Consider the following 10,560-nt stretch of genomic DNA (forward strand, 5'->3'; position numbering starts at 1 on the left):
ACGAAAGAGGACGTTCTTAGCTTTTGTTTGGCACCAATTTCGTCTTTTAACTAACTGAATGGTTCGACGCGCGCCCAACCGCGTCAACATAGAAAAAAAAGAGAAAAAAAATGTTGCAACCTTTTAATTGCAAGTATGACCAAACTGCCAAGTTTTGGCTTGGAAGACCTCTGAATCACGAAAGAGGACGTTTTTAGCTTTTGTTTGGCACCAATTTCGTCTTTTAACTAACTCAATGGTTCGACGCGCGCCCAACCGCGTCAACATAGAAAAAAAAGAGAAAAAAAATGTTGCAACCTTTTAATTGCAAGTATGACCAAACTGCCAAGTTTTGGCTTGGAAGACCTCTGAATCACGAAAGAGGACGTTTTTAGCTTTTGTTTGGCACCAATTTCGTCTTTTAACTAACTCAATGGTTCGACGCGCGCCCAACCGCGTCAACATAAAAAAAAAAGAGAAAAAAAATGTTGCAACCTTATAATTGCCCTTATGACCAAACTGCCAAGTTTTGGCTTGGAAGACCTCTGAATCACGAAAGAGGACGTTTTTAGCTTTTGTTTGGCACCAATTTCGTCTTTTAACTAACTCAATGGTTCGACGCGCGCCCAACCGCGTCAACATAGAAAAAAAAGAGAAAAAAAATGTTGCAACCTTTTAATTGCAAGTATGACCAAACTGCCAAGTTTTGGCTTGGAAGACCTCTGAATCACGAAAGAGGACGTTTTTAGCTTTTGTTTGGCACCAATTTCGTCTTTTAACTAACTGAATGGTTCGACGCGCGCCCAACCGCGTCAACATAGAAAAAAAAGAGAAAAAAAATGTTGCAACCTTATAATTGCAAGTATGACCAAACTACCAAGTTTTGGCTTGGAAGACCTCTGAATCACGAAAGAGGACGTTCTTAGCTTTTGTTTGGCACCAATTTTGTCTTTTAACTAACTGAATGGTTCGACGCGCGCCCAACCGCGTCAACATAAAAAAAAAAAGAGAAAAAAAATGTTGCAACCTTATAATTGCAAGTATGACCAAACTGCCAAGTTTTGGCTTGGAAGACCTCTGAATCACGAAAGAGGACGTTTTTAGCTTTTGTTTGGCACCAATTTCGTCTTTTAACTAACTCAATGGTTCGACGCGCGCCCAACCGCGTCAACATAAAAAAAAAAGAGAAAAAAAATGTTGCAACCTTATAATTGCCCTTATGACCAAACTGCCAAGTTTTGGCTTGGAAGACCTCTGAATCACGAAAGAGGACGTTTTTAGCTTTTGTTTGGCACCAATTTCGTCTTTTAACTAACTGAATGGTTCGACGCGCGCCCAACCGCGTCAACATAGAAAAAAAAGAGAAAAAAAAAAATGTTGCAACCTTTGATTGAGTAAAACTCGGTTGTAAGTCGAATGAATACTAATTTTATTTCACTACGTTCCTACTATATATATACAATTTTCTAGTCTTATCTTCTATTCTTAATGTCTATGTTCTTATCTATCTATTCTTACTTATGTAATTTATCTGTAGATAACCGTCAGTGTATGCTTAGGGTAATCTGTCTTATCTTTATTTCACATACACATTGGGTTATCTATAGATTTGTTATGTTCATAATGTTTGAACATTCTGCGGGCCAACAGAAAGGGCTAAAATTCTTTTCCTGAATATTATGCCTCGTACTATATAGATTACTAAAATAATAACCAAAATGCAACTTAATATAAATCCGCTGTGACCGCTTATGTGGTGAAGGTCCAAGCCCTTAAGGTGAATGTTTTCCCTCTTGAACCTTTCCAAGTCTCGTTGAATTTTGAGTAGTTCATTTTTGTTGTTTATTATCGTTGCCTGTATAGGTTTGATTCTTTCCTCTGCAACTTCGTCCAGTGCCTTCGTCCATATCGTCTGTTCCTCGAAATGGCTGATGGTTTCAGACTTAACTTGTTGCGGTGAAGTAAGGAAACCTCCGTTGTATCTAACCGTGCATTGTGGCCTTAATGTTAGAAGCCCTTGTGCTGGAAGCTTAACCAATTTGTGCTCAGAATTTCCACAGCTTATATGAATAGCCGTGGTCGTAAATTGTTTAAACAACCATGTATTTGGTTTAGTCAACTGAATCCATTTGTCTTGCTGACCAACTCGTTCAAAATGACAGCTTGCTGTTTTTGCTTTCTTTATTGGTGATATCTCACATGATCCATCTGCTGCAGTTTTCCATGGCCAATTACCATGGCAAATATAGTGCGTTTCTTCGTTTTTTAGACAGAGATTTAGTTGTGCCTGACTCATTAGATTGTATGCGTCTAATTGGAAGTTGAAGACAAGTATTTCGGTGTATATTTTTGGTGTCACAATAATATCTCCCTGACGTATTGGCACGTCAATTACCCGAAAAACGTCCGATGCTTCTGAGTGAAGTAGTGGAATCTCCGCGTCTATTACTAAACGCCGGCCAAGTATGAATCCCCTCGCTTTCATTTGGCGAAATGTTTCTTTCAATCCATTTTTTGTACCATCACCAGGTAAACGAAATTTCCCTAAGATTTTATTCCGAATCTTGTGAATCTCTTCTTGTAGTTGGGATGGTTTTAATAACAACGGATTTATATGGTGATTATTAACATCAATGAGGATGCTTATAACTGCCATTTGCACATCATTACATTCACTTAACATTGCATCAAGTTGCATTGCTGCTAACTGAAATATCATTCCTGCTTTGTATGCATTATGAGCTTGAAGTGTCGTATTGCGTATTTCATTAATTTGACCATTGATTCTTACAAATTGGTCGTTTACTTCGTCTGTCGTTTTCTTTAAGACATTTACTGTAGCATTTACCAGTGATGTTTGCCTCTTGTTTAAGCCATCCAGTTCATGCTGGTTGTCCAAAAGATTTTTCATGTTTTCTTCTAAGGATTCTCTGTCATCACTGTCCATAATACCGAATAAAATGTGGTAGAGTGAACCAACAAATTCAAGTGGAGCTCTTTTTACCCTGTTGGTTATTATTAATAGTTTGTTGTTTTCAGACAGTACTTCATATCTTCTCTTTAAGTTTGCTGTTATTAAACTGCACTGCTCGCTGAAGTAGAACATTTTTGAACACTTGTCTTGTAGTTTAGTTATGTAGCTTGAAATATTATTGGTTTCTTCAATATATGAATCTAAATCGTAGTAAACTACAAGTCTCCATTTTGATGCCACCACATCCATTTTTCCGATTGGGTCTAAGTAAATTCCCACATTTTCGTCTAAGTTTTTAATTGTCATATCAGGTGTTGTGCTCATATTGGTTGTTGAACTCTTTGCTCGTCCAAATGCAATTAATACTAATAACATCAACATCAAAAATTTAATTCCATTAACTTGTGTGTTTTTTGATCCATTATATTCTTTTAAACGGGTGAGCTGGCATGTTTGCTGTGAAATTTTACTCTCCGATTCTTCTTCAGAAGTCTCGAGTGGACATAATTTATGTATTGGTCTTTTGTAGAGTCCGTCCTTTGTTCTTAGTGTAACGACTCGTACATTGCCGTCTGACCCTTTGTGGACTTCAACAACGCGTCCCATGGGCCACCTCGACGGTTGGGTATTTTCGTTTTTTATAATAACGATTGCACCTTCCTCCAGATTCTTCTTTTCAGACTTCCACTTGGTACGTTTTTGAAGAGACACCAAGTATTCGTCCTTCCATTTTTGCCAAAAGTCTCGTTTTAATTTTTGCACCAGTTTCCAGCGATCTAGGGACCCAATTTTTTCAAGTTCTCCTGATTCAGGGGAATCCAATAAAGGACGTCCCACCAAAAAATGTCCAGGTGATAATACATCAATGCTGTCTATGTCATTACCCATCGCACATAAGGGACGTGAGTTTAATATTGCTTCTATCTGACATAGCAATGTTGTCATCTCTTCAAATGTTAATTTAGATTCTCCCATTATTCGTTTTAAATGGTGTTTCATTGATTTGACGGCTGCTTCCCAAAGCCCTCCAAAGTGAGGACTTGCGGGTGGGATGAAATGCCATTCCACCTTGTCTTCAGCTAACCTTGAAGCGAGTGACGCGTTGTTTTTGATGGCGTTCTTGAATTCTTGGTCTAAACATCGATTCGCTCCAATGAAATTAGACCCATTGTCTGAATATATATGAGCACTTTTGCCACGTCTTGCAAAAAATCTTCTTAGAGCTGCCCTGAATGCTTCTGTTGTAAGGTCACTCACTGGTTCTAAATGAATGGCTTTAGTAGCCATGCATACAAAAACTGCTATGTAGCCCTTGTACGCTTTCTGTCCTCGACCTCTTGATGTTCGCATCAATATTGGTCCAGCATAGTCGACCCCAACATGTAGAAATGGTGGAGAAACTGTAGTTCTTTGCTTTGGCAGATCTCCCATTATTTGGTTCGCACCGCTACTGTTGTATCGAATACAAATCGGACAACTACGACAACATCTTCTTATTAGTGTTTTGATACCAATTATGTAGTATCTTCTTTTAATATATGCTTCCATCACCGAATTTCCACCATGTAGTGTAGCTGCATGTGCTTCTTTGACGATTAAACTGGCTAGTTTACATTTATCCAGTATTATTGGGTGTTTCTGGTTCAAAGGTAACCTTGCATACTTAAGCCTTCCACCCACTCTTAAGATTCCTTCATCATCTAGGTAAGGTTTCATTTGAATTATTTTGCTGCTCAAAGGAATATCCTTTTTGTTTTCAATTTTTTGTAATTCATTGCAAAATTGAATTTTTTGCTGTTGTTTGATGATTAAAATTCTCGCCTGTGACAGTTCGGATACAGTTATTGATCCTGGCGTTATTTGTTTGTATCGAAACCACCGAATAAAACGAAGCACATATGCAACACTTTTCTCAATTTTGTTGATGTTCGATAATCGTTCGATTAAATTCGATACAAAATGTTTCTTGCATTGTAATGTTGACATCGTTCTTAAATCTGTTGATGGTGCCAAGTGTTGCTGTTGCGGCCAATGATGTTTTGATTGTTTCAGCCACTGCGGACCTGTCCACCATAGTTCGTGTGCAGCAATTTTTGAAGGGCATATGCCACGTGATGCAACATCGGCTGGGTTGTCTTTCGAATTTAAATGCAGCCATTCGATTTTATCCATTAGACTCTTGATGTCAGCTACTCTGCTTCGTATAAACTTTTCTTTGCTCTTGTTGTTTTTTATCCACCACAAAGTAATGGTGGAGTCACTCCACCCATAGTATTTTGTATCATTTGAGAAATACTTTTTTATCTTGTTGAGTAACCTTGCAAGTAGTTGAGCTGCACATAACTCTAATTTGGGAAGAGTTTTTTTTATTTTTGATGGGTGCCACCTTGGTTTTGGCTGTTAGTATTTTAATTGTCATATTTGTTTTAACATATATGACAGCTGCATATGCTTTTTCTGAAGCATCCGTAAATCCATGTATTTCTATTGGACCTGCTTCGTCATTAAATATCCATCGTGGGATTTTAATTAATTTGATTTCTTGTAAGTTTTGTTGAAAGGTCATCCATTCTGCCTTCATGATTTCATCAAGTTCATCATCCCAGTCATAGTTTGATTGCCACAATCTTTGTATGAATATTTTCGCTCTTATCGTAACTGGAGCAAGCCATCCAATAGGATCGAATATTTTTGCAATATTTGATAACACATTTCTTTTGGTTTTTGAAATGCTCAATTTAGATGAATCTATAACAAATCGGAACTCATCTTGATCTGGATCCCAGTGAAGTCCCAATGTTTTCATAGTGTCGCCTTCTTTGACATTAATTATTTTTTGCTCATCATTCGACATTATGCCAGTCAGCAAATTTTGATTGTTTGAAGACCATTTTCGTAATTGAAAACCAGCATTTGAAAGATTTTCACTTACTGCTCTTATTATGTATCTGCATTCGTCTTCGTTGTTGGCACCTGTCATTAAGTCGTCAACGTAAAATTCTTCTCTTTTAGTTGTTTCTGCAAATGCTTGCATGCAGATGTCGTTTTCTGATATTTCATTATCTTTTTCTATTTCTTCTATCTCCCAGAACCTCTCCATCGATGAAGTAACCGCTGACATGATTTTGCCACATTGTCGTTTCTGGTGTAGTGAGCCGGAAACTACCCACCCGAAAATCGTATTTTGTGCCACTATGCCATTGTGCTTCCTTACTCCTTCTTCAATTAACTTTGGGTATAAGTCACTTCCGATGATAATGTCAATACGATCTTTTGTATTCAGGTTTGGATCTGCCAGAATATAGTTTTCCCACTCATTTTTATTAAATTCAAATGATTCGTCAGGTAGTGGTTTTATAAGGGTTGGTAATACCAAAAACTCTGCTTGCATTTTGTTGTTGCTCATAAATCTTGGTCTTATCTCTAAATACACTCTTGATTTTGATGTACCCACTGCTGCATCTGAGAGTCCAGTTAATTCTGTACTTATTATTTTCCTTGGCAAGGAGAGGATCTGCGCTGCTTCCTCAGATATCATTGATATTTGAGAACCTTGATCAATCAATGCCCGAAATAGACATGTTTCACCATTTGACGATGTGGCTGATATCTGTGCTGTAGCTAATATTACCATTGGACTCTCTATCTTCTTTACCATCAGGGATGATAATGATTTTTCTTTTTACTTGCTCAATAGGGCAAGTATTGGTTTCGTGTCAAAAAAAAAATTCGAGGTTTTAATCAAAACTAACATTACGATGATGGAGAAGCCCAAAAAAGTGGGTTTCGTCATGACGTCCGTCGGTCTGTGCGTCGGTGCGTCGGTGCGTCCGTGCGTCCATCTGTACAAGTAGCTACAGCCTAAACGGGTGGACGGATTTTCTTGAAATTTGGTATGGATGTTTTTTTCGTAATTTCCAAGGTTGGTTTTTTTTTGTTTTTTAATATCTCGCTTAGAACGTATACCTCCCATACAAAATTTTCGAGTTATTGCAATTTTCTCAAAAACGGCTCTAACGATTTTGATTAAATTTAACACACGTGATGCTGTATATAGTTCTAACATAACTGCGTTTTTAGTTTTTCTCAAAAAATACGGATAGTGGAAATATAGTCTTTACATTTTTTTAAATCGCGGATGTCGGCTCTTCCCGTACATCATTATGGAGTTGTTGCAATTTTCTCAAAAATGGCTCTAATGATTTTGATAAAATTTTGCATACGTAATATTCAAAGTAATTGCAGTAAAACTGTGTTTTTAGTTTTGCTCAAAAAAGTCACGTCAAATAAAAAAAGATTGTATTTAACTAACATTTGGCCTCCATGCCGGCTCTTCCCCTACATCAACCAAATTTCTTAAAAATGTATATAGAGGCAGCTCTAATAACCTACAAGTAAGCTAACATAAAAGTGCTTTGAACTGCAAGAGCAAGTACGTGCGGCCCCAGTCGTGCATTTTATTTATTGTTGTTGTCTGAGGGGCTCAATTTTTTGTTTTGATTTCCCTCGACCCTTTTCTTCGTTTGGTAGTTTTCGTTGTGTAGTAGAGTGTTATGCGATTTATTACACTTCTTACATTTTATTTGAGAGAAGCATTTGGTTTCTGCACTGTGTTTAAGACATATACTGCATATTTGCTTATTGCGTACATATGCTAAACGATTGGGAATCTCGGTGTTTAAAAATTTCTCACAATAATAAATTCGATGACCACTCTGCATGCAGAAATCACAGTTCCACTCTCTTCTGTCTGATTGAGAATTCCCACTTTGTTTTTTGTATTCTTTGTTTCGAGTCATTGTTTGATGTTGAGATTCAAGGGTTTGAAATAATTGCTCAAGGAAGTCCATAACATCCTCCAGTTTTTGTATCTGGCTTGGTTTTTTGATGTGTTGCTCATATAACTGTAAGCCCTCCTTGTCAAATTTTCGAAGGAGTAGGTGAGCAAATATTTCATCGTTTTCATTGTTATGTTTGCCTATTGTCGATGTGATGATGTAAATACATTCCTTTGCTGCATCGTGAAGCTTTTTAACATTAGAAGGTGATGTAGCGTTCATCATTGGCATGTCCAGCAAGTAATTCAATTGCGTGGAGAAGTTGATTCTTTTATTTTCGTACCTTCTGACGAGAGTCTTCCATGCTTCATTATAGTTTGCCGAAGATCCTTGTATTAGGCTAGCAATAGAAGTTCGAGCATCACCGGTTATACACGATCGCAAGTGATTTAATTTCACAGAATCTGGCACATTATTCTTATTGTGAACCAAATCTATGAAGAGGTCGGAAAATATCTTCCACTCTTCAATTTTTCCATCGAATTTAGGCAGTTCAATTTTTGGACTTTGTGTTAATATATTTGCATATGGATCAGATTTTATGCTCTCATGTTTTTCTTCCAACTTGAAAAGAAGTAATTTCAGATCTTCTTCCAACTCGATTATATAATTTTCTTCTCTGAATTCCTCTTCTTGTATTGGATTCATCTTAGACAGCTCAACTTGCAGTCGGTCATTCCACCGTTTCAATTTTCCAATCCATATGTTTTTTGTATGAGGATGGGAAATTGCCTCAAGTTTCGCCTCGTCTATTGTTTTTTTTAAACTTTCCATTATTGTACGTAATTTCGTTAATTCTATTTGAGTTTCATGATTTGTTATTGTTTTCATCATGATCTCATTCATTTGTTTTTGCTGCAAGTCTAGTCCAGTGGCTAGCTGCTGATTAACAGTTTTTATTTCTGCTATTTTGCTAGCTAACATTGCTTCGCTTGTGCCTTGTTCTACACTGTCCAGATCTTTGTTTTTCAGCAAATTTTGAATTTTCTGAAAGTAGTTATCTGCTCCTTTCATCCATTGTTCCTTAAAATAGGGAACATCAATAATACCAAGCTTAAGAAGAAGCTTGTCATTTTCCTTGAATGCTTGAAGATTCTTTTCAGCATAGACAAGAATTTCTTGGTTTTTGCTGCGTGTTGTTACACTTTCTCCATCTTTTAATAACTTTTCAAGGTTTTTTAATATTTCAACCTGTTTTTCAATTACTTTTAAATGCTCTGATGACATTGTTGAATTTGTTTTTTTTTTTACTTGTTAAGATTTTTCACTGAATATGATTTTTTTTACTTGTCAGTATTTGTAGCTCTGACAACGCTAATTTTACTTTATCAGTATTTGTAGCTCTGATAACGCTAAATTTCACTTGTTCGATTATTAAAAATCTCTTACCACTGGTGGGGGAAAATTTTTAATATAGCTCGAAGGACCAAGTGATTGAGTAACACTCGGTTGTAAGTCGAATGAATACTAACTTTATTTCACTACGTTCCTACTATATATATACAATTTTCTAGTCTTATCTTCTATTCTTAATGTCTATGTTCTTATCTATCTATTCTTACTTATGTAATTTATCTGTAGATAACCGTCAGTGTATGCTTAGGGTAATCTGTCTTATCTTTATTTCACATACACATTGGGTTATCTATAGATTTGTTATGTTCATAATGTTTGAACAACCTTATAATTGAAAGTATGACCAAACTGCCAAGTTTTGGCTTGGAAGACGTCTGAATTAGAAAAGAGGACATTCTTACCTTTCGTTTGGTACCAATTTCGTCTTTTAACTATCTCGATGGTTCGACGCGTGCACAAAAGGGCAACACAAAAAAAAAAGATAATCGAGTATACCTTAATATAGACTGCGTGGCCAAACTACCAATTTTTGGTTTGGCAGACCTCTGAATTATATAAGAAGAAGCTCCATCCTTTCGTTTTTTACCAATTTCATCCCTTAGCTCGACAAGTCCAGGGTCCACAGTCGGTCAACACAGAAAAAAAAATCAAATCAGGTTAGTAGTATCGGCTCTTAAAGTGGTCTAAGTGACCAAATTTCCAAACTTTGACTTGGAAGACCTCTGAAATATAAAAGTAGACATTCTAACCTTCGATTTGGCATCTTTTTTATACTTAAGTTCGATAACTATCAAAATGCAGAGCATACTTTTTGATTAATTGCTTAGAAATATAGGTATTTTTTGACATTCTAATGGTCTATTTTTAGAAATTTTTAATCTATTCCTAATTTTTTTTATGGATTTAGTAAATTCATGTTGTTATCTTTGATTTGGTAACAAAACAATTTCTTAAATCACCGGTCTACACACCAAAAAACAAGACTTTAACAAAAAACTAATTTTCATCGTTTCCAACCTTAAAGCTGTTCGAGTGCAAAAACTGCCAAGATTTGGCCAGGAAGACCTCTGAATTATTAAAGAAGAAATTGCTACCTTTCATTTGACACCAATTTCATCTTTTAGCTCGATGAGTTAGGAGGGCCCTAAAAATCGACCACTTTGATGCGCCCTACCGCTACTCCTGCCAGGTTACCGAAGGGAAGACCTGTGGTTTTTTGATACACTAATTGAGTCTAAGACCACCATGGCAATTTTTTTCTTTAGCTCGATGAGTTGAAGGGTGTCTAAAAAATGCACCCGATTTCACCCTGCTACGCCAATCCTGCCAGGATGCGGACGGGAAGACCTCTGGTTTTCGAAGTTACTCAGAGTCATCTTTTACTACAAAAGTGAATTTTTCTTTAGCTCGATG

Source organism: Episyrphus balteatus, chromosome 3, assembly GCF_945859705.1.
Source record: "Episyrphus balteatus chromosome 3, idEpiBalt1.1, whole genome shotgun sequence".
NCBI lineage: Eukaryota > Metazoa > Arthropoda > Insecta > Diptera > Syrphidae > Episyrphus > Episyrphus balteatus.